Raw genomic sequence first — 26,144 nt, forward strand, 5'->3', positions numbered from 1 at the left:
TTCTTGCCTTAGTATTACATGAACTTCACTCACGATGTTGTTGTATCTAAGGGTCGCACTTTTACTTTCGCAAACTTCATTTCATCATGTAACGTCTAGGAATGATTGCATGGCTTAAAAGCATGAAATGCAAATACTTAGACACAAGGTTGTAGGTGTTATCCCTTGACCTAAATCCTAGTAAGTCCTATGTAGTTTACTCTTCAAATTATCTTGCCTTTTGACTTTAATTAAAAGGAAGGGATAGGGCTATTGCGGATCTTATGGTATGTGAAAGTAATGAATTACAGGTTTACATGTATTGTAACATTTTGCAACTATTTTCGACTCTAGATAAAGTATATCATCTCTAGGAAAGAATTGTCCTTGTCAAAGACAAGTAGGTAAATTTACCCACGTCATTTGTAGTATCACGACTGCTAGGGTTTGGAATAGGCATAGCTAACCGATTCAATAAAAACCTCAAGTACTAGCTAGGGCTTGGCACGTTAGAGATGTGGCCAAGTAACGTAATTGGACACCAAGTCGAAGTCCTCAAACCAAAGGTCCTACCCACCTTCCCGGAAAAATTGAGCCAATGGGACACGCACGCAAAAAATGATCTAGGGTTTCTACCCTAAGGATCATTCGACCTAGTGCTAGAACTTGGTTTGAGTTGGAATCCCTAGGACTGAACGTTGTCGGTCTAGTGCAATTAGGAGTGGGGTGAGCGAGAAGACGCCCTAAACCCTACTTCGAGTCCAATCATAATTCTTGACCAGAAAACACCATTCAAAAGTGAAATGATCCCTTGGAATGGAGGCGACACTTGTGCAACAAGTTGCAACGTCGCATAGCCTTGTGGTTTGATCACAAGAAAGTTTTGCCAATCCTTGGAATGAGGTGGCAGGTTCTTGCGCAAGTTTAACTTGCAAGGGGATGGTTAGTCATCCTGTTACATCGCCCTCATTAGGGAAAATTTGCCAAGTTAAGGGAAGTTAGGTAATTGCTCGGACGCAAATGATTAATCAATAAATTAAAGCGACATGGCCGCCGGGATTTACTATTAATAAAACCTAAGGTATTGGTTAAGTTGGGTTAACAGGGTATGACCCTAACCCAAGGACGATAGGAATCTTGCCAAGTTGCAATTGATTCCGGATCGAATGCGGGATGCATTCGGAGAGAAGGAGTCACTCCTTAACAGTTTGCCAACTAAACGACCACTGGAATTGATTGTGCTTGTAACAGTTTAGAAAGCACTGTTTGCATTGTTTGTTCAAGGAACTAAAGGATGAAAGATATATAAATGCTTCAGGTTGAAGGCCTGAAGGGAGTGGCAGCTCAGTTACCCCTGACTGCCTGCCTGACCCTAACCAAGGGGGTTGTTGACCGCGCCGGGAACGTGGACCGAACCTGCCGCGAGAGGTCTTTCCGTTGAGCTCTATTTGGAGCAGGAGGACGCTTGGGTGCCAGGGGGGGCTCTGGCCGTAAATCCCTCGCCTTCCGGGTCCTGCACAAGAGGCTGACGTGACTCGGGATTGGATCTCGAGGCCCGCATACTAGTCTACGGGCAGAAGCTTGGAATAGTGATCCCTATCGGGTTACTGGATAGCCTTCGGGCGGATTATGAACAAGCCTACGGGCGGAAACCCCTGTATTTCAAAGATAAAATGATGATATGATAATAAAGAAGTTGTTTGATATTGTTTTTCTATGTCACGTGATAAGATTACGTGAAGGAACTAGTGCTTAACAGGGTTAATCAAAGAAGCTGTTTGTTATATGTCAAATTAATGTGTTAGGTAATTACATAACTAAAACAAACCGAGGAAAGTGCGGAGGATGGACCATGGGTCCGTCCTATGGATGGGTGGTCCCGGTTAGCCGGGAACTTTTCTCAAAATCACTCGACGAACAGCGGAATGATCATCATCATCAAAGCTAATAATGAGAACGATGACCTAGAGTTACACCCTACCCGATTTACGCTTTTTTAGGGGAACGGAATGGGACTATGCCTTTTGGCAGAGAGGTTGAGCCTTGCATCCCTCTCGTTTCCCATTCTCCTTGAACCAAGTGCAGCGTGAATCCGCTTCGGACCTGGCATTTCTGCGTAAAGTAGTTCGCTCAGGTCTGACGCTAGTTGCTGCTAGCTAATGACCAAACAGGAAAACCCAAATTCAGGTCGATCCTAAGTGGGAACGGCCAGGATACTTCCGCTACGTGGCAGACACGGGAAGACCTAGATTGCAAAACCCGTAACATTCCATGGGAGTGCCGGGCGGAGTTTCTAGACATCCTTTCCGATGGACTGCTAAGATGTGTCCTGGATGATTCTAGTGGACACATTACAAGGATATCTCTCTAGATAGTATCACACTTGTCTGTGCTTTAAAAGCTTGTGGCAACATGGTGGCTGTTGATAAAGGCCAGGATGTCCATATGGAAATTGTAATGAAACATCTTGAAAATGACATTTTTATTGGCAACACTTTGGTTGACATGTATGCCAAATGTGGTTCCCTTTCCAAGGCGTTAAACATTTTTGACAGTCTGCCAGTCCAAGATGTTGCATCTTTTAATGCAATGATAAAAGGTTGTCATGTTCACATGCTTGTTGGGTGCATGCAATCATGCGAATTTGGCATGCGAGGACCGATATATTTTCAAGATGATGACAAATAATTACGGCATTACACCCACAGTACATCACTTTACTTGTTTGGTTGAACTTCTAGCACGATCAGGATATCTTGGTGAGGCAGAGAGAATTCTGGAAACGATGTCTTCCTCATCTTCTAAAGATATGTGGATAGGTGGCCACAATATCAAGGTTTATGGGAAGAGGGACCCATCTGAGATCCCATGGGGCTCAGCTGGGGTGGACACTGTTGTTGAAGCTTCAGGAGTCTTTACTACAATGGAAAAGCACCTTCTGCAGATGCCCCAATGTTTGTGATGGGTGTTAATGAGGAAAAATACAAACCAGAGATGCAAATTGTATCAAATGCCAGTTGCACAACGAACTGTCTAGCTCCGCTTGCAAAGGTTATACACCAAGAGTTTGGAATTATTGAGGGTCTGATGACTACGGTCCATGCAACTACTGCAACTCAAAAGACAGTGGATGATCCTTCTGGGAAGGATTGGCAAGGAGGCAGGGGTGCAGCATAAAACATCATCCCTAGCTCAACTAGTGCTACAAAGGCAGTGGGAAAGGTTCTACCTGCGCTGAATGGCAAGTTGACTGGCATGGCATTTAGAGTTCCGACTCCTAATGTTTCAGTTGTTGATTTGACTTGCCGACTGGAAAAAGATGCTTCTTACGATGAAGTTAAGGCAGCAGTCAAAGCTGCGTCTGAAAGCTCAATGAAGGGGATCCTTGGATATACTGAGGATGATGTGGTCTCTACCGACTTTGTTGGGGATGAGAGGTCCAGCATCTTTGATGCAAAGGCAGGCATTGCTCTGAACAAAAAATTTATGAAGTTTGTGGCATGGTATGACAATGAATGGGGCTATAGCAACCGAGTGGTGGATCTCATCAGCCATATTGCTTTGGTTGTTGCTGGCAAGAAATATTGAGAGCTTATAATCTACGAGACTTCGAGGTTGGGCCTGTCATTAAGCTGGCGGTTTTTGTGTAACACTCAAGAGCGTCCCCTATCAAGGTCACGGAACCAAGTTTTTGCTTTTTCTGGGACAGGGGAGCCGCGCTTTGGGGAAAGGTTTTTTTTAGGAGTAATGAACTGACGAAAAGGGAAAAAAAAAGCTCGGATGCAAAAGGGGAGTAAAGTTCCTGAAGGGCAGAGGCAGACGGGAGGCGGAAGAAAACGACCGTGGAGAGGAATTGCTGTTTGTTAGCAGCAAGGCAATCTTCAAGCCTCCAAAGGCTATCCGAGGTGGAATTCCCATCTTTTTCCTTTTGCTCAGAACAGGTTCTGGAGTATAGTTTCCCATCCCTTGTCGGCACTGTAGTATGGAAGATGTAGAGGGAACTTACCTTCTCATCTCACTGGAGCACAAGTCAGACAAGGCCAGATCCGGTGCAAGATTGTAGACGATAGGGATGTAGAGAGTGTGAAAAAGGAAGCTCTAAGAAAGAAAAAGTGAAGAAGATGAGTCAGAAAAGAAAAGACGACAGCAGGAGGCCAAAATGAAGCTAAGTGAGGAGGAAGTAAGAGCCAAGGACTTGTTTACGGGTTATGGACTCCAGATTTGTGCATAAGGCATGTGTAAGACAATGGCATGTGGTCTTTGTTTTGTCCGAATGAAGCATCGGGGAAGGAAACGAATGGGGGGAAGAAGAACAGTGATTTATGTCCCGAACTACATAATCTGAAAATGTCTCCTTGGGCACTCTGAATCAGAAAGACAGGATTGCTTGTACCAACGTCCGGAGTGCTGTGAAGGATGTACTTGATAAGGCAAATGTTATAACTGCCACTTATATTAAAGTCTGAGATAATGATTTGAGAGACTGTTCATTTCATATGTGTGTAATTGATGAAGCAACCAAGGCCACTGAACCTGCAGGGCTAGTTCCAGTTTTGAGGAGTGGAGCAGAATGTTTTGTGCTTGTTGGTGATTCAGCATAGCTTCCATTCAGTGAAATTTATGTTAAACTGTTTGACAGAGACACCTTTACAACAGATGATCCTCTGGGGGCTGCTATGATTCCATTGAACAAAGTGTATGTGAAAGGATTTTTTTTTTACTGCCAATCTCTTACAAAGTACTCGGAAAACAAGGACAACCGCAGGGAGAAGTCCAAGCAGGCTTTAAATTTGATGTCCAAGGTGGAGTTTCAAGACAAATTCAGTGCCTTTGACTACAAAGTTTGGTCTCACAATTGAAGATGTGCTTTCTCTTTCTACTATCAAGGCTGCTTATTGTTCCAAAGGATATGTTGAGTCAATGATTTAAAGAGTTCCAAGAGAAGCTTCATAGGGATTCAGACTACATGAAAAATTCGTTGATATGAGTCTTTGTCGAGACGTTTATTGAAGATGCTCCTAATCAGATGTAGCTGATTGTATGTCTCATATTATCTGAAATTGAGCTTTCAAATTGAATCTAATCTCGTTAGATTGATCTTCTATCTTAAAATTTATCAAGGTCTTCTGTAGACGCGACTTTGCTTTCGAAAACCCTTCGACAGTGCCCATAAGAATTTCTCTATATTCAAAAATTGCGTCTAAATGTGCGTCTATGAGGCCTTTTTGTTGTAGTGGTGTATTCACGCGTGTATATGTGTGTCTATTGCGCATCTATATTTGCGTGTAAATTCATTTATACATGTGATTATAGAGGCGATACTGTAGACGCACAAATAGACAGGCGGATAGATGCACACGTAAGATTTTCTCTATATTCAAAAATTGCATCTAAAAGTGTCTATGAGGCCTTTTTGTTGTAGTGTGGCGCAGCTCCTAGAATTAGCTTAATCTCACTGAGAATTGGCGGTTCGGTCACTTCTTATGGAGAGGGGCATGAACGGTTCCCCTCTCAATCTCAGCTTCCATGGACGGATCTTCTTCTTTGTCGATTCCTTTAGTGGTAATATTGGAAGTTTTTGCACTTCCCAATGCTGCATGATCCTAGCCACAGGTAGCGTTGGCTGGCCATCGAATTTTCCTTGATGACCATCTCGTAGTGCGTAGGTTTGAAGGTCACCACAGGGGTTTGGCAAGAAAACTAGACAAGATAGATAGATATGTGTCTTCAAGAGATAATTAGATAACAATGAATGTTTAAAGATTCAAAAGCTACTTCACGGTCAATCACAGGGGTTTGAGAGAGAAGAATCTATGGGTGTTCAAGAGCTTAGACTCTGAAGATGATAGAGATAAGAGAAGGGTTTCAAGCCAAGTTCTTGAAGATGTTAATAGAGCTTCAAACTGCATGTTCTTAGCAAAGATCACAAAATTATTATCTTAGAAGTTCTAACTCAAATCAAGCTTGTTTTCTTAATTGTAAGAGTAATCACAAGTTAAAAAATCAAGTACAATATGCTCTCATCTATCATAAGCAACGCTATATCCATCCATTCATACATGATGCCATAGCATGAATCAACTTTGCATGATTACATTCAATGTTGAATATTAGGAACAAAAGCTTATGAGTCAATTACAAGGCTTATAGGGCAAAGAGAGTTGCTTCAAGAGAGCTTCAAATTGTGTTTATGATAAGAATAAGTTACCACAGCCAAGAAATAAGAGAAAAATCTCCTCTTAATTCAACTCAAAGCATCTATGAATAATCTACAAACATTGCCTTGCCATAGGGGCATATAATACTTGCATATATTTGACAAGATATCTTCTGTAGAGTATGAAATGAATTAAAAGAACAATGCTGTAGCTAATTCTCTCAATATGGCTGAAGATATCACCCCCAAATCAGCCCAAATATATTCTAGAATTCACCTCTAATGATAGCATAAAATTCCCCAGCTAACACGACGTCGGTGCATTTGGTGTCGAGAGTCCACCACGAGGGTAAGAGATAGTAGGCTGAAGAGAGATTCAGGGAGAGGAGTAGATGTAAGAAAAGGGGTTCAAAGAAATTGAAGAAGTAGAAGAATAGTCACAAAAAGAAATAGAAAATGTAGAAGAATACTAACAGAGATGAAGGCTGTCTGTTTATTCTTGCACTATCGAAGATAAAACTCTAATAGACGAAAACGTGTATAAAATAATACCTTCCTCTATGCTGCTCTGATCGCCAATCTGATGCTGCCATTGCCTCCGAAAGGAGGTAAAATAGTAGGACATTTGGCCAGAATTCAGCCAGATCACTCCTTCTTCATCTTCCACTTTGGAGTGTTGTTCACTGCCTAAAAACAGTGCGATCGTGCGTCGCGGGATTTTGTCAATCTCTCTTTTTACATAAAATTCTCTCAAATTGACTGAATGCTACATGCTTTCTTTTACATGTCATCCTAATCTAGAAGTTTTTTATGGTTTTATGGATTTTACAAGAGATAATATCTAAAATATCAAAAATTGGCTAAAACTTAAAATCAAATATTTTTGAACCATGGACACTAGCACTAATGTCTAAAATGGCATTGGCTCTCTAAATCAATAAGAAATCTACACTCTAGTTCTTTTACACGGTGTGCGCGTAGCGACATGACAACGATCTCCGCCAAGTTTGGGACATTTCCTTTTGAAGTGCCTAGGTTCATTGCAGTAAAAAGATCACAGACTTTGATCACTTCTTTGAGTGGGGACAAAGTCACTGATTACATTTGCCCTCGACTTCTTCCGTTGGCCTCGACTCTATCCTTTCACCCTTTTAATTAGAGCTTTTGACATCCCTAGATTCTAGTCTTTGTAAGACTAGGGTCTGGACTTCGACTGGACTTCTTGGGCAATATGTCCTGCTCTTATCTATGCATCTTGTAAATCTGAAGTATGCATTCATTCCAAGCAAGTGTTCATTAATGGGCTCAGCCCATTGCAGAACTTGGAAACTTATTGAGGGATACTCATTGTCGGGGCGTATTTCAGCAAAGAGACGAATCTCGAGTAGTACACCTCTAGAGACAGGCCCAACTGTTCTAACTTGAAGAACTCATTCATCCTCTGAGTTCTGTAGGCAGGTGGCATGTACCTTCCCTACACTGCTTCCTTTAGTTTTTCCCAAGTTATTGTGCTTTCAATGATGAATCCTTGGTCTTTACACCATTGCTTCCACCACAGCCTAGCTTCGTCGGTGAGCATGAGCTTGGCAATTATGGCTTGGTTCATAGGTGCTATCCTCATCGCACTGAAATAATCCTCCATGGATTCCATCCATATTTTGGCTCTCTAAATCAATAATAAATCTACACTCTAGTTTTTTTTACATGGTGTACTACGCGTAGTAGCATGACAACGATCTCCGCCAAGTTTGGGGCATTTCCTTTTGAAGTGCCCAGGTTCATTGTAGTAAAAAGAACACAGACTTTGATCACTTCTTTGAGTGGGGACAAAGTCACTGATTACATTTGCCCTCGACTTCTTCCATTGGCCTTGACTCTATCCTTTCACCCTTTTAATTAGAGCTTTCGACATCCCCGGATTCTAGTCTTTGTAAGACTAGGGTCTGGACTTTGACTAGACTTCTTGGGCAATAGGTCCTGCTCTTATCTATGCATCTTGTAAATCTGAAGGACGCATTGATTCCAAGCAAGTGTTCATTGATGGGTTCAACCCATCACAGAACTTGGAGACTTGTTGAGGGATACTCATTGTCGGGGGGTATTTCAACAAAGAGACGAATCTCGAGTAGTATGCCTCTAGAGAAAGGCCAACCGTTCTAACTTGAAGAACTCATTCATCCTCTGAGTTTTGTATGCAGGTGGAATGTACCTTCCCTGCATTGCTTCCTTTAGTTTTTCCTAAGTTATTGTGCTTTCAATAATGACTCCTTGGTCTTTACACCATTTCTTCTACCACAGCCTTGCTTCGTCGATGAGCTTGAGCTTGGCAATTATGGCTTGGTTCACAGGTGTTATCCCCATCGCACTGAAATAATCCTCCATGGATTCCATCCATATTTTGGCATCGGCTTCAAAAATCTTCCCATTTCCATGAAATTTTGGTAGTTTAATTTGTTTGAGAAGAAACTTCTTCTCTTGTGCCTCTTTCAAGCTTAGTGCAAAAACAGGATTCTGGGTCTGTGCTTGGGATTGTATCTGGTTTTCAATTTAAACTTTTTGTGTTAGGACTGCATTTGCACATCCCTATACAACTTAAATCAATGTGCACATATTTTCCATCCCTACTGTACAACAAAGTGCATAAACATAAAATTCTTATTTATCGTAGGGAAGTGTTAGCCACAAGTATAATTATTCGAGAATAGCTAGAGATTGACTGAGATGATTTTCTTTTCACAAGTTACATCAATGCCAGGTTAATAATTCCCTATTGGTTCAGCTATAGGGATAGAATAGTACTATGGATTGGGGAAATGGATTCTCAAGAAACGATAAGTCATGGGAAACTCAAGAAATCCCTGTTTTTGATAGCCATGACATTCATTTCGCCCCATTACTTTAATTCTGTTTGCTGCTAAGATTTTAACCACCTCTTTGAAGATGTAGTGGCTCTGATCTACTTGTTGGCGTCCGATGTGTAGGGTTGACTTCATACGAGTCTCATGGAAGATGAATAAGTTGATAATCTTCAAGTCCTCCAACCACTTTAGCAGTATCCCGCACTCCATGTCCCATGCCTTTTCACGTACAATGGTTGGGATTGTAGACGTAGATCGAGGATCCCGATCATGTCAGATCATTTGTGATAGCTTCATGAGTTCATAGCTGTCATGAACATGATATGAAATATGAGGAATCTGCTCCATGCCTTGTACGTCTAGAAGCAGCAAGAGTCCACAAGTAAGTAAAAGGAAAAACATTTTGTAATGAAAACATCACTTCACTCTTCCTGATTTATCCTAGTTGTTCAGTCGTTGGTCAGCTCTGATACCAACTATGACGTGCCTACCTATTGGCTATGCAATCATTTTTTAGCACTCCATCAAGAAATAAATCCAAGCAACACCGCTCGGTGCTCCCATGGAATGTCACGGGGTTTGTCGCCTAGTGTTTCCCGAGTCCGGCCTCACAATGGAACATTCTGGGCGAGTAGGGTTGACTTGAAACTTGAGTCCCTAGTGGTCAAGGTCTACTTGATTGCATTTCAGCGTTTGGTCCTCGACATTCTACTTTACACGGAGTTACCCAATCGGAAGCCAAGCCATACCCCACTTGGTTCAAGGAGAATGAGAAACGAGAGGGATGCATTGCTCAATCTCTTTGGCCGTAGGGCATAATCCCATTCTGGTCCCCTAAAATGGCATGAATCGGATTCCAACCTCACACTCTACCTAGAGGTCAAACGATGGTGAAACCTTGTGAGAAGCCTCCCAGTTCTCTAGGACCACCCTGTTGTAAGACAGACCCATCGGGGGTTCCACCCACTCACTTCCCTCAATTGGCATACTCTAGTTATTTAATTAGCCCTATAACATTTATGTGCAATATTTAAAAGTAGATGCCTTAATTAAGTGTTTTAGGGAACAAAGTTCGTTCACGTAATCTTATGGCACTGATATGAAGACAATTTCAGACACGTGCCTTAGAAGTAAACTTAGTATTAGCATTTGAACTGAGATACAAGTTCTGTTAAAAAAGGGACAATATTTGTAATAATTCACAAGATCAATGACAATACATTTAAATTAGAACTACACAAACATTATAAGATCCATAATACTTTTCATATCAGTTTGTTACAACCTTTTAGAGGCCAATTGAACCTGTAACTATTCTACATACTAAATTTGTAACCACTAAGAGTCGTCGTATATATTGTAGATATTTGGTTAAGTTTAAAAATTGTCATATTGAAGAGACCCAATAAATGCACGCCCATGACCTAAGTGCTTACCCCTCACTATTGACTCCACATTGAGCTAATAGCAATTGAGGACAATTGCTATCCCACCATAGGGGTATGATGCCGAGAGGCATATTCCACGATGGATTCCGTGAGGAACTATTTATTTGTTGGGGCTCGTACACAAGGAAGATTCCTTGTGTAAGAAGTTGACGGGGACACCTATCCTTTTCGGGTGTCAAATTAATTTAATATGCACGTGGGTGATTCCATAGCGGGTAATTGCATAAAATAGATATTAAATTAATGAATGTTTATAATTTTAGAGTATGCATTCAAATCAACTTAAGGTTAGGACAGACAATCAGTAGTACAAACTGTGACAAATGAAGAAGCATTACAAACACTGAGACTAGACACTAAATAGCAAAATATGCAAGCTACTTGTAATTGAGGCCAGTACAAACCTGATATATCTTATTCTAATCATGGGATTTTTGCCCTGATAGTTAGTCTCCTTTAGAGAAAGTCGATCTAAGGGAACGCATCATACTTAATCAAGGTGCAAATAGACCTGATAATTTGCTTCACAATGTACTCTTCTTTAGTGGATAGGACCCATGGAGCGTGAGGTAGTTGGAAGCAGCCATTAGTGCTCAATTGTGGCCAATCGAATGTGGCCAAAGCACCTCCATCGTGCCTACCTCCTTCAAATCCATTCGTGCCCCTATAATGTCTCTATTTTCCATGATGTGGTCCCATAATAAGCTGCCCACATTTTTAAAAATATGTATGGGATCCAACATATGGTTGATCTGCAAGTGGATCCATGTACGATAACTCATAGAAAACTGAGAACCGCCACATCTTGTTTGGATGTGACTTGTGTGGACCATTTTGAACTTGTACTAGTTTTGGGCGTTCATTCATGCTAGAGATCATCTAGGAAAACCTTTCCTTAGTACATGACCCTCCGGTAAGAAAGTGGCATGTCCTTGATATACCATCTTCTTCATAGTTCGTGACCTTTGAGAGTCTAACTATAGCCCACAAAATGGGCATGCATGATAACCTAAGGTAAAAAACATGTCCCAACACCTCTATTTAATGAATAAAAACTTGAATGAGCTATGTTAGATATCATTACAACATGAAAAAAATCATACATACCTGAGCACTCCCGAATTCCAAAAAGTCATACATGGTCTACATGAGAATGGCTCGTATATTGGTCGACCATCGATCATTATGCTTGCTCATATCTTCCATAAGGACCCCCTTCTCCTACAAAATCTTGAGCTCATCAAGTAATGTATAGAGATAGACGTCCATATTCTTGACTTTATAGTGCCCACAAACAAGCAAGCTAAGGATCAAGTGTTCTTTCTTCCTAGAAAGCCATGGCGGGATGTTGTAGTTAACAAGGACTATAGGCCACATATTATAAGAATTTGAGCAGAGACCAAATGGATTCATGCCATCCATAGCAAGACCGAGCCAAAGATTCCTTGGCTCTTATGTAAAGCTTAGAAAGGTGGAGTCAATGTGGTTCCATGCACGTGGATGTACTGATATTCATTCGGCTCCATCTGCTGATCTATTTTGTGCATACCACACTGTCAACCACGTCATGCCTGACATACGAAACATGTAATGTATACGTAGTATAAGTGCAAAGTGTCTAAGAATTTTTTTTTCTAACACATGGTTTTCCCTTGAAAGTCGTCCTCAATACCTATGAGCACCACACTTTGGACATGTCTCCATAGTCCCGCAGTCTCCTCAAAACAACACGCAATCGTTGACACATGCATGGATATTGTTGTGGTCCATTCCAAGCTTTTGTAATACCACTCATGCATCATCACAAGACTCAAGCATCATATTTTTAGGTGGTAATATATGATACTTTAGCAACTTAAAAAAAGATCATAAAACACCTTGAAAAAGCACAACATGTGTTTTTTATAATGGAGTCTAAAAGATCAACGGAGCGTATGTAGAAAGTACCTGAACAACTCGATCACACTCGCATCACTCCACCTGTATTTTACTTGCATACTTAGGAGCGCAAGCAACGTTATCAAGTGAGATACTCGACATCCATCATTAATGGTATATACGCTTCTTTTGTCAGTGGATCAAATGACTCAGAATCCATGGGCATCAATGCATCGATCATTGTCTCCATCTCAAGCTTCAATATTAAAGGAAGGTCTGAAAGATTGAGTGTCTCCTCTAGTATCGAGAATGTAGACCGAGTTATGGCTTCCAACTAGTGGATTGGGTCTGGCACTCCATCCATCACACGCTCACGAACTCTTATAACTGGCCGCAATAGGTGTATTCCTCATGTGGATGAGGCGTCACCTCCCTGTATAAATTCTACAGGCATACCTAATGTTTTTGTATATGATATTCAATTACTTTGTGAATGTAAGGCATGATGGATATACACTTTTGTTACCATTCTCACTGAAAATCGAAGATCGCTTGATCAATGATCTCCAATTGGAACTCATTGAAGCGTTATATGTATTCTATAGACAAGCAACATTGTGGTTTGATTGCCAGCTTGCATTGAGAGCAAGGATACGAGAAATGCTAATTAAGATACGCCTCCCAATCTTAGACACCATGACCATCATCATTCTCCATTTGGTCTACGTTACGACAAATAATAGATTTTTGTTCCCTTCACTTATGATTTTCCTTCAATTTAATCTCTACTCCTCTTTGTTTCCCTTTTCCTTTATTTTTTTGTCTCCCTCCATCTCTCTTTATCTGTTCCTTTTCTCTCTATGTTCCTCTGTCTTTATCTATAACCCTTTTTATTTCTCTCCACATCTCTCTTTCTCTCTCTTTTTCCTTTTTTGTTTGTCTCCCTCCTTTCTTATTTATTTCTCTTCCGACCTTTCACATTCTGTTTCTCTTTCCCTTTTTTTATTTTCCTCCCTTCATCCTTCTTTGTTTCTCTCTTTCCCCTCTCTCTATGAATGTTTCTTTCTCTTCCCCACTCTCACTTCTTCTCATCTTTTCCTTTCCCTCCCTTCTCTTCTCTATGTCTTTCTCTCTTTTTCTCTCGTCACTCATACTTGACATATCTCGCTACAATCAAAATCAAAGATAGAAAATAAAAAGTTCATAAAACAAGACATTGAAAGATTCTCTCTCCCCACCCCTCTTCGTGCCTCTCTTCCCCCTCTGCCCTTTTTTTTCTATCATTACGTTCTCTCTAATTCTTTCATTGTTTCCTTTTTTCTCTCTCCTTTCACTCTCTATTGGTTTTCTCTATCTCTCTTTTTCTCCCTCTTTCTGTCCATTTTTCTCCCCTTCTCTTTCTAGCTCTCTCTTTCTTTTTCACTCTCCTTCTCTTTACATGACCCTTTTATCTACCTCTCCCTTTACTCTCCATTTCTTTTTCTCTCCCCCCTCTCTTTTTTTCTCTCTTTCTCTTTCTTTGTTGCCTCTCTCTTTGTTTCTCTTCACCTCCTCATTGTTTCTCTCACTCATTCTTCTCTCTCCCTCCCTCCCTTTCTCTCTCTCTTTCTTTGTTATCTTTCTTTTTCTCTCTCTCTCTCTCTCTTGTTCTCTCTTTTTTTTCATTTCTTCTTCTCCCTCTCTCCTTTCCTCTCTTTCTCTCTCAATCACTACAACAGAAACGAGGCATAGACATGCACGTTAGATGCGCAAAGTCGGGCGCATCTATCAGAGCATCTATAAATGCGTGTAAACCTGCGTGTAAATAGACGCGAATTTTGCGTCTATATATCCGCGCAAATAGACACTAATATAGACGCGCCAGCAGACACACAATTATTTAACCACCTAAAATTAGCAATTCACATAATTGAAAAACCAAAGTTAATAATTATTTAACCACCTGAAATTGATTCTTGAGCATGCACATGTGCGCATGATAAAAACCATAGAATTAATAATATAAATTGAATCATTGAATTAAAAAAATAGAGTTAATAATTACTTTTTCATTGCTCTGTAATGAATGGCAGTTCCTCTAGTTGACAATCCTAATATAAGTAATTAGCGGCAAGCGACAGAAACCTTACAATTAGTAGCAAGCATTGCAATATGTATCTCGTAATTTCTCTATGTACTTGAAGATGATAAAAAATACTTCATTTTTATTATGAAAAATTCAATGCTTGCTTTAAAATTGACTATTGATTCTTGAGTATGCACGTGTGCACATGATAAAAAAGCATAGAATTAGGAATACACATTGAATCAATAAGCAAATTAAGTATGTTACAGTGAATGATCCATCTCATCTTCAATGAGATCAGCCCTTGCTAAACTATCTACTTCTAGGTGTATGTTACCAATAGGTAACGAAACAAATAAGTCTATCCCACTATCAGATGTGTTGCTATATTGCTCAATAACTTCATCAATATCATCCACAATCACATTATTTTCTTATTCTGGGTTTCCTTGAACATCCTCACAAGGTTGATCTTATACTATATCACGCATATCATCCATTATGGTGTCATCATGCACATCATCATTAATTGTTGGATTGTCATCTGCTATCTCCATGTCGGTAATATTACCATATATTGATTTTGAACGATTAGATATAGGGATGACATACCACCATCGGTTATTGTTTACCATTGGATGATACACAACCTGTATTTGAAAAACAAAAGCAAAAAACTTAAGTACTTATTATATTGTGTATATGTATCACATGTATACATATAAAAAAATTAGCATTTACATATACACCTGCTCACATTGTTGAGGTAGTACTAATGTGTCATTCTTGTAGAGTCAATGATTACAAAACCACTTGGATGATGTCTCATTGTGCAATGCTCACCATTTGTTACCACTTGTTTAAACCACTTCACATCCAGTACATATATAAAGAATCGTCTGAAGTCAAGCTTTAGAATATCTTAGATCAAGCCATAATAACCTTCCATGGTACCATTGGCAGCCTCGAAGTGAGCAAGGACACCACAATCTTGGGTATTTCTCTTTTCATCTATACGTTGAGTTCGAAGATGTTTACCCTCACACCAAAGTGCATTGAATAATGTGCACTAGTAGTAAAAGATAAAAGATCAAACATGTCAATTATTTATATAGAATAAAACTTATAGAAACAAATTAATTGATAGTATGTCTCACCTTTGATATGCAACCTCGTGCGTATTCCCACTCTTCTTGAGATATATTAATTTCCTCCTCTTTTTCCATTCTCTCCATTTCCTCATATAACCAATCTATGTCAATATGACGTGGGAGCGCATTTAGATGATCTGAAAATGAGACATTACGTCCATATCTAGTGCGAAATTCTTGTCTTTCGCTTTTTCTTCTTGCCCTTGCTTCATTATATAGTGTCACCCATTTTCTCATAACATCACTATTGAGCACACAAAAACTACTTAACTTACGAAGTTCTTCTTTTGTTAGCACTTTACTCATTCCTTTTCCTTGAGGTACTATAGAGGTCATCCTCAAGTCTTCATCATCTTTCCATAGTCGTGGTTGAGAGGGATCCACTTCAGCAAGATATTCAGAGATATAAACAAGGGATGATTGCACTAACCAACCCTCAGCCATGCTTCCCTCAGGCCGTGCTTTTTGCCTCACAAAATCTTTCAAGGTTTTCATGAAGCACTCAAGAAAAAACATCCACCTTACATGAACTACCCCACAAAGTGCGATCTCATCAATCAAATGTACGAGTAAATGTAATTGAGTAGTCAAAATGGATCAAGGAAAATTTTCCTCCACCAAACAAACCACCTCAACAGATAATACTCGAGCATCTTGCAATGTGTTTGGATCAATTTCCTTCGAGCTCACGTATCTGTCAAGATGTATTTGAGAATTGTTTATTTTTGTGTAGAAATTCAAAGATATATAATGAAAAAATACAATGTATACACACCTCACAAGCTCTCCCATCTTGTAAACGATATCACGTACATCTTTGAAGGCACAATGGGATATGCTAGTAGGAAGTACGAACTGAATGTAAACAATATTCATAGATCAAATGATTAGTTGAGAAAAAAGTCATCATACCCCAAAATTTACACATAGTTACGCCACTAATTACTATATTCATGGTTAGAGATACCCTTACTTGAATCATTTTGTGCCAATCGTGGGACTTCAAACCAGATAGTTGCTCCACACCTCTTTTCTTTTTCTTTATGAAGGTTCCCTTGAGACATCTCATACATCCTGTGGGTGTTCGAAAGCTATATATTTGTTCCTTCACTATTTTTTCTCGTTCTTTGACAACATCCAAGGTGCATGGGGTAGCTCAATCTTTCCTCTAGGTCCAATGCGTGGCCAGGCTCGTCTCATGCGACCAATGTTACATAAATCCTCCCTTACATTAACTGAATCAGGAGCCCCTATCAAGTGATCCCATAATGTAGATACAATATTTTTGAATATGTGCATGGGGTCCAACATGTGATTGATCTTGAGTTTAGTCCAGTATGGAAGACGAAAGAATATAGAGAACCTAACAAACAAACAATATATTATGCAAACAATTCATCATGCTAAATACTTTAAAGTCAGTTGAGAGAAATGCAGTTCTTACCGACTCATGCCGAGTGGAGGGTGGCTATCGGCATTAATCCATCTCTCCTTCCAATCTCGAATGGTTAGAGATTGTGGAGTCATTCCATTAGTAGGGAGAACATATTTGGCATGGTCAATAGGAAGAAATCGATGATGATTGTCATAGATAACCTTCTTTAAACGTGCCGGCCTAGAGGAAACTAGAGAGGGACCGCAAATAGGACATGCATAATATCTTGACGTGGTTAAACTTGAAAAAATAAGTGAATTACTAAAATGCAATTGATTCAATTCTTGAATTTCAAATATAGAGTTATATACATGTACATGAACACTCTCCGTATCCTAGAAAGTCGTGCATGGTCCATAACAACATGGCCTTCAATGTGAAATCTCTAGAGGATGCAGATGCGCTTGTATCTTGCACCTCAATACCTTCCCATAACATTTCTAACTCTTCAATCAAATGCTCTAAGTAAATGTCCATGTTTTTTACATTGTGCTTTCCAGGAATCAGAAGGGACAACATCACATGTCCCTTTTTAATTGCCATGGATGGAGGAATATTATAGTTCACCAATACCACTGGCCATACATTGTATGATGTGCTTTTGATGCCAAATGGATTGATTCCATCCATACCTAAACCAAATCTCAAATTTATTGTCTCTTCTTTGAAAACGGGCCACAAATTATCTATATATTGCCATGCGGGTGTGTCTGCAGGGATCCTCCATTTTCCATCACTTGAACGATGACTAGCATGCCATGACATGAGCTTTCCAATAGACTTACACTTGAACATAAGTTTTATACGTGGAACAATCAAAAAATGTCGCAAAACCTTACGAGGCACATCCATTGACTTCATCTCCTTTTCGTATCTTGATTCGCCACAAACAGGACACTCTCGTGCGAACTCATGAATCCCACGAAATAAGACACAAGCATTGACACATGCTGGATCTTGACATAATCGAGGCCTCCCAGAGTTGTCAAGTAATGTCTTGCTTGCTCTCTCTTAGTTGACAATTTGTTTCCTTTTGGAAGCATTTGTGATAATAACCTATATATATTTTTAAAAGTGAGTTAAAAAACCACCAACATATATGTTTGTCTGATTTCAAAATAGAATTAACAAATAATATTATGATTCATATATAAGCCAAACTGAATTGATACCTACTTCAATAACGCATCCAAACTGACATTACTCCATCCATAAATTATTTGCAAGTTAAGTATCTTGAGGGACGCACAAAGAACGGAGTACGTACAACCTTCATACAATGGAGTAGATGATGCTACATATAGTGGATCATTTGGCTTCGTAGAGTGACCTTCTCCCTGAACCGGCTGCAAAAATAGATGGTGTACCATGTTGTCCAAAATCTCATTCTCTACGACTTGATGGGGCATTTCATGAGGGCTACTATCATGTTCGTCAGTCTCTACTCTTCTTAAAGACTCTGCCTCCTCGCGTCGACGTTTTGCAGCCTCTTGACGCCCGAGAGGGAGCATCTGAGGATGTGGCACCGCATCCTGCTCAACCACAAAAGAGAGTTTCATGTACGTTGATATATAATTCCCGTAACATAGACATGCAATCTTAGTGGTAAAAAAAACTATGAATACCGGTGATTTTTCTCAGTCCCATTCTCCATACAAGTTGAGGTGTGACATTGCAATTCGACATGCTTGAAAAATACACCCTTGACAACGATCACACATGCATTTAATTTTTTGTCGTAGCCATGCATCTCGATTATGAAGACGCAATGTTTCATCCTCACTTGAGGATGTGCTCATTGACTCATCAGCTTGCACCACACTAGGTGATGACGATGTCGACATGATTAAACCTAATTCATGACAACATCAAAATATTTGTCATTCATATGTTTATATAAGATCTTAATTTTAAGTACACAAAAATCATCATAAATACATTAAAACTTATGATAAGAATTCACTATCAAAACTTATCTTAATAACAAAAAATTATGATAAATCCCAAATGCACGTCTATATCCGTGTTTAACAACGCGTCTATAATCGCGTCTATCTGAAAAATAGACGCACATATACATGCGAAAATAGACGCACACGTCTAAATTCAAACCATACTTAAATCATTTCTTTTCAAACTACGCCTTTCCTTTCCTACGTTTTTTGCAGTTTTGAAGCTTGAGTTTAGCCAACATGCAATCTCTTCATGCCTCACCTAGTCTCTTCATGCCTCACCTCCTCATGACTCACCTCTTCTTTCATTTCAAACACACAAGAAGGGAAAAAGGAAAGCCAAGGAGAGGAAGAAAGAGAGAACAAGAAGAAGCAGCAAGCAAGCAAGCAAGCATCAAGGGAGGGTAACTTACCAAGGAGAGGAAGAAGGAGAAGGAGAAGCACCACCACCCGCCACACCAAACAAGTGCCACCACCCGCCACACCAAACACCCAAGGTGACTCTCTCTCTCCCTCTCTTTCTCTCTCTTTGTTTCTCTCTTCCTTTCTCTGCTCTGTCTGTGTATTTAGGATTTGTGATTCCATTATGTATTGCATTATATAAATCGTCAATGGCGGTCGTCGGTTTAATATCGGCCGACCGAGCGTGTCTGCTAGCGCGTCTACATCTCAGTGTAGACACAGACATAGATGCAAAAAAATATTTCCTCTCAGAGAGTCTGAGGGCGCGTCTTAGAGCGCGTGTGCTCTGCAATGTACACGTGATGATACACGCGCTTAACAGAAGGTTGACCTTGTGATCTATATGCGATTATACATGCACATTGACCTTGGATGCGCATCTGGAAGCGCATCTGTGCTGCATGTTAGATGCGCAAATAGACGCACTCGACAGAAATTGACCTGAGATGCGCGTCTGGCAGCGCGTCTGTGCTGCATGCTAGATACACGGATAGATGCGGGGATACACGTGCCAGGTCTCCCAATTCTAATATTAAACAATATATTTTTGCAATGATGAATGTGACCAATCCCATGTTTGTGTTTATCAGTTTTCTTGTTTAAGAGAAGCATTAGCACTTAAGTGTTATGCTCAATGTCTAAAGAAAGCTCTTTGAAAATGTAGGTAATATATGATTTTTTGTATGCAAATAAATTTGTCTTTTTCCTGTGTTTTCTTTGCAGATGTCGTATCTTGATTCATCTAGCAATGACCCAGATGTGGATCGCATGAATGATACATTGGCCTCCTTTGGTAGGGGGGTCAATGCATTTTTTGAAGGTTTTCCTAGTAGGGAAGACTTCATGGGAGAGATGACCAGACACCTTGGCTGCTCTCCCACAGCGAACGAGGTGTTTAGTGTCATGTCTGGGACGCCTCTGGTGTCTTTGCCTAGCACTACTTCCTAGACTCCACATGCAGGTACTCCACATAGAGGTACTCCATATGCAGGTACTCCACGTGCTCCACATGCATCGGCTGAAGCACAAGCATTTGCATAAGCACGTACATTTGCAGAAGCTCGTGCGTTCAGCGAGGCAGAGGGCAGTCGACAGAGAGGGAGAAGCGAGAGTCGAGGGGGAGGAAGAGGGTTGTGTGGGGGTTTCCTAGGAGGTGGCGAGCGATCACCCTCACCAGTAGATGATGTAGAGGAGGTTGTACGCCGTTACTATAGAGTTACAGATGCTGGTGGCATCTTTCATGATGATGAGGGAAGGGATGTAATGGCGTACATGAGGAGCGTTGTGCATGCGACGTATAAAGATTGTTTCATTGCCTTCAAAAATAAAAAAAGTGGCTTGTGGCAGGAGGTGTTGAGGGCAGTCCATAGGAGGTACCCAAATCCTGAGGATCAGTGATTCTCGGATGATTGGGGACGTACAAAAGTGAGGGATATGCTTCACAACAAAAGATCCCACCTCATGACACGGGCTAGGGACTCACTACAGAGGCTGGAGGAGGGGCATGGAGCCTACAACCAACCACATGTGTGCCACCGCGTAGAGTGGAAGAAAGCCAAGAAGAAAGCAGCTAAGAAAGTGAAGAGTCGCCAGCACGCAGAGGCGCCAGGGATCCAAATGGAAACCATGGGATCGTCGCATTACGGATCGGGCGTCAGAGAGTCATGGGAGGCAAATTTTGTAAGTATATTTTGATTTTTAGTTTTTTTTAATTTATATTTCTTTCAATTCTTTATATATTTTAGTCTAATATATTGTGACGTCTAATTGTTTGTATATCTCTAATTTATATATCGTTGGTAGGACACCTACCCCTAGAGAGGTAGGTTACCATCGAGGCCATAACCACGCAATGACATGGCTTCACTTTTATAAGGGGGGTCTCATCACTGAGGACCAATACAACTGGGCCATGAGGATTCGACAGCCAGAGGAGGTATGTTTTTCTTACTTTCCTATTAAAAGTATAACTAATGATGACTTTTTCTCCACCTTGTCTATGTAAGCAACCTTGATCTTTTGTGTGTGTAGGCGAACCCGGATGTGGAGCATAGTGAGGAGAGGGATAGCGACTCTAGTAGCCATGGTGGTAGTAGCGAGGATGTTTCCTCTTTAGATTCGTAGAGGAGCACCATATCTCCTCATGAGGCCTTGTTTTCTTGTATATGTATGATATCTCTTTGAGCCTACTGCTTGCGGCTACGCTTTAAGTCGCAAGCACTCAAAACTTCCCTTGTAAATGCTTTGATAAATAATGAATACATGAACTTTTACTTTCAATTCTCGTGCCCGTAAGATATATTGTCTTTTTTCAAAATACACAATCTAATGTATGGGAGGGGGGAACAATCTAATGTATGGGAGGGGGGAAAAATACACAATCTAATGCTCTCTGGTTTTTTTTTCCAGTTCTGTTTTGCGCGTCTATCAGCGCGTCTAAATTGCAGATATTTCGTGTTTATTCGTGCATCTATAATGCAGAGTACATGCGCTTCATAATTCAAATTAAAGAAAGAAATTAAATATAGTTTTTTTAAAAATGACTTTTTTTTTTCCGTTCGCATCTATCAGTGCTTGTAAGAGCGCGTTTACCAGCGTGTCTATATGCGTGTGTATATGTGCGTCTATTGCGCCTCTATTTGTGCGTGTAAATTCGTTGATACATGCGATTATAGATGCGAAATGATAGGCGCGCAAATAGACGGGCGGATAGACGCGCCTGTAAGTTTTTAGAGGTATTCAAAAATCGCGTCTAAATGTGCATCTATGAGGCCTTTTTGTTGTAGTGAATGCATCTCATTACAAATAAAAACAAACAAAAGAAAAGAAGAAAACACAAGAACAAAGCAAGAAGAGGCAATGTACCTACCACAAAGGCCCGAGGATGGATCTTTCGTCTCCTCTTCGCGACATCCTTTCTTTTTTCCTCGTACACTTCTTCCTCTTCTTCGTGTATGGCGACGGCGATGGCAATAGTGGTGAAAAGCTCTCCTTGTCTCTCTTTCCCTATTCCTCTCCCTCTCCCTCTCAAAGCCATAGTCTCTCTCGCTTTCTCTTGAAACTATTTCCCATAAACACCATGCTCCTTTTTTTTTTCCCCTTTTTTTTCTCAAGAGGGTATCCCTATTAATGTCACTTGTGATGCAAATAACGACGTTGATAACGACACGGCTATTTTTCATCGCAAATGGATGTCGCTATTTGCCCATTTCCTTGTAGTGATTTTGGAGATGGAAGTATTGATTTCTAATGAGATTAGAGTGTCCTGATTTATAAATTTCTTCAAGATTTTATTGAAAAATTATTGATCTCATTGTAGCCCATATACGGAGCCACTACAACAAAAAGGCCTCATAGACGCACATTTAGACGCGATTTTTGAATACAGAGAAAAACTTACGAGCACGTCTATCCGCCCGTCTATTTGCGCGTCTATCATTTCGCGTCTATAATCGCATATATCAACGAATTTACACGCACAAATAGACGCTCAATAGACGCACATATGCACGCGCATATAAACACGCTGGTAAACGCGCTCTTACAAGCACTGATAGACGCGAACGGAAAACAAAAAATGTCATTTTAAAAAAAGATATTTAATTTCTTTTTTTAATTTGAATTGTGAAGCGCGTGTATAAGCGCGTGTACTCTGCATTATAGACGTGCGAATAAACGCGAAATATATGCAATTTAGACGTGCTGATAGACACGCAAAACAAAATTGGAAAAAAAAAACCAAAGAGCATGTCGGGTTTTTTTTCCTCCTCCCATATATCTGATTGTGTATTTGGGAAAAATACAATGTATCTTATGTGCATGAGAATTGAAAGTAAAAGTCCGTGTATTCATTATATATCAAAGCATTTACAAGGGAAGTTTTAAGTACTTGCGACCTAAAGCGTAGCCGCAAGTAGTAGGCTCAAAGAGATATCGTACATATACAAGAAAAGAAGGCCTCATGAGGAGGTATGGTGCTCCTCTACGAAACTGAAGAGGAAACATCCTCGTTAGTACCACCATGACTACTAGCGTCGCTATCCCCCTCCTCGCTATGCTCCACATCCGGGTTCGCCTACACACACAAAAGATCAAGGTTGCTTACATAGACAAGCTGGAGAAAAAGTTATAATTAGTTATACTCTTAATAGGAAAGTAAGAAAAACATACCTCCTCTGGCTGTCGAATCCTCATGGCCCGGTTGTATTGGTCCTCAGTGATGAGACCCTCCTCATAAAAGTGAAGCCATGTCGATGCGCGGTTATGGCCTTGATGATAACCTACCTCTCTAGGAATAGGTGTCCTACCAACGATGGTATTCTGTAAAACATTTAGAGTTATACAAACAATTAGACGTCAGAATATATTAGACTAAAATATATAAAGAATTGAAAGAAATATAAATTTAAAAAAACTAAAAATGAAAATATACTTACAAACTCTACCTCCCACGACTCTCTGCCGTCCGATCTGTAATGCAAGGATCTTATGGTTTCCATTTGGATCCGTCGTGCCTCTACGTGCTGGGGACTCTTCACTTTCTCAGCTGCTTTCTTCTTGGCTTTCTTCCACTCTACGCGGTGGCACAGGTGGTTGGCTGTAGGCTCCACGCCCCTCCTCCAACCTCTGCAGTGAGTCCCTGGTCTGTGTCATGAGGTGGGATCTTTTGTTATGAAGCATATCCCTCACTTTTGTACGTCCCCAATCATCCCAGAATCGCTGACCCTCAAGATTTGGGTACTTCCTATGGACTGCCCTCAACACCTCCTGCCACAAGCCACTTTTCTGATTTTTGAAGGCAATGAAACAATATTTATACGTTGCATGCACGACGCTCCTCATGTACGCCATTACATCCCTTCCCTCATCATCATGAAAGATGCCACCGGCATCTGTAACTCTATAGTAATGGCGTACAACCTCCTCTACATCATCTACTAGTGAGGGTGATCGCTCGCCACCTCCTAGGCAACCCTCACACAACCCTCTTCCTCCCCCTCGACTCTCCCTCTCTGTCGACTGCCCTTTGCCTCGCTAGACACATGAGCTTCTGCAAATGCACGTGCTTCTACAGATGCTTGTGCTTCAGCCGATGCATGTGGAGTATGTGGAGTACCTGCATATGGAGTACCTGTATGTGGAGTACATGCATGTGGAGTCTGGGAAGTAGTGCCAAGCAAAGACGCAAGAGGCGTCCCAGACATGACACTGAACACCTCGTCCGCTGTGGGAGAGTGGCCAAGGTGTCTGGTCATCTCTCCCATGAAGTCTTCCCTACTAGGAAAACCTCCAAAAAAGGCATTGACCCCCTTGCCAAAGGAGGCCAATGTATCATTCATGCGATCCACATCTGGGTCATTGCTAGATGAACCAGGATACGACATCTGCAAAAAAAACACAAAAAATGATAAATTTATTTGCATACAAAAAATCATATATTACCTACATTTTCAAAGAGCTTTCTTTAGACATTGAGCATAACACTTAAGTGCTAATGCTTCTCTTAAACAAGAAAACTAATAAACACACACATGGGATTGGTCACATTCATCATTGTGAAAATATATTGTTTAATATTAGAACTGGGAGACTTGGCACATGTATCCCCGCGTCTATCCGTACATCTAACATGCAGCACAGACGCGCTGCCAGACACGATCTCAAGTCAATTTCTGTCCAGCGTGTCTATCTGCGCATCTAATATGCAACACAAATGCGCTTCCAGACGCGCATCCGAGGTCAATGTGCGTGTAGAATCTCATGTAGATCACAAGGTCAACCTTCTATTAAGCGCGTGTATCATCGCGTGTACATTGCAGAGCACACGCGCTAGCACACGCGCTCTAAGACGCACCCTCAGACGCTCTGAAAGGAAACATTTTTTCGCGTCTATGTCTGTGTCTACATTGAGATGTAGACGCGCTAGCAGACGCGCTCAGTCAGTCGATATTAAACTGACGACCGCCATTGACGATTTACATAATGCAATACATAATGGAATCACAAATCCTAAATACACAGACAGAGCAGAGAAAGGAATAGAGAAACAAAGAGAGAGAAAGAGAGAGAGAGAGAGAGAGAGAGAGAGAGACTCACCTTGGGTGTTTGGTGTGGCGGGTGGTGGCGCTTGTTTGGTGTGGCGAGTGGTGGCACTTCTCCTTCTCCTTCTTCCTCTCCTTGGTAAGTTACCCTCCCTTGATGCTTGCTTGCTTGCTTGCTGCTTCTTCTTGTTCTCCTCTTTCTTGTTCTCTCTTTCTTCCTCTCCTTGGATTTCCTTTTTTCCTTCTTGTGTGTTTGAAATGAAAGAAGAGGTGAGTCATGAGGAGGTGAGGCATGAAGAGACTAGGTGAGGCATGAAGAGACCGCATGTCGGCTAAACTCAAGCTTCAAAACCACAAAAAACGTAGGAAAGAAAAGACGCTGTTTGAAAAGAAATGATTTGAGTATGGTTTGAATTTTGACGTGTGCGTCTATTTTCGCGTGTATATGTGCGTCTATCTTTCAGATAGACGCGAATATAGACGCGTTGTTAAACGCGGATATAGACGTGCATTTGGGATTTATCATAATTTTTTGTTATTAAGATAAGTTTTAATAGTGAATTATTATCATAAGTTTTAATGTATTTATGATGATTTTTTTGTATTTAAAATTAATATCTTATGTAAATATATGAATGAAAAACAATTTGATGTTGTCATGAATTAGGTTTAATGATGTCGATGTCGTCATCACCTAGTGCGGTGCAAGCTGATGAGT

The 26,144-nt window shown here is 40.6% G+C and overlaps 1 pseudogene; it reads left to right on the plus strand.

Moving 5' to 3' along the window:
* The first annotated feature begins 2,764 nt into the window (after positions 1 to 2,764).
* Positions 2,765 to 3,678, plus strand: LOC148015254 (glyceraldehyde-3-phosphate dehydrogenase GAPCP2, chloroplastic pseudogene; annotated as a pseudogene).
* The last annotated feature ends 22,466 nt before the right edge of the window (positions 3,679 to 26,144 follow it).

Source organism: Lygodium microphyllum, chromosome 24 (genome assembly GCF_053477565.2).
Source record: "Lygodium microphyllum isolate KBCC chromosome 24, Lygodium_microphyllum_v1.1.10, whole genome shotgun sequence".
NCBI classification, from domain to species: Eukaryota; Viridiplantae; Streptophyta; class Polypodiopsida; order Schizaeales; family Lygodiaceae; genus Lygodium; species Lygodium microphyllum.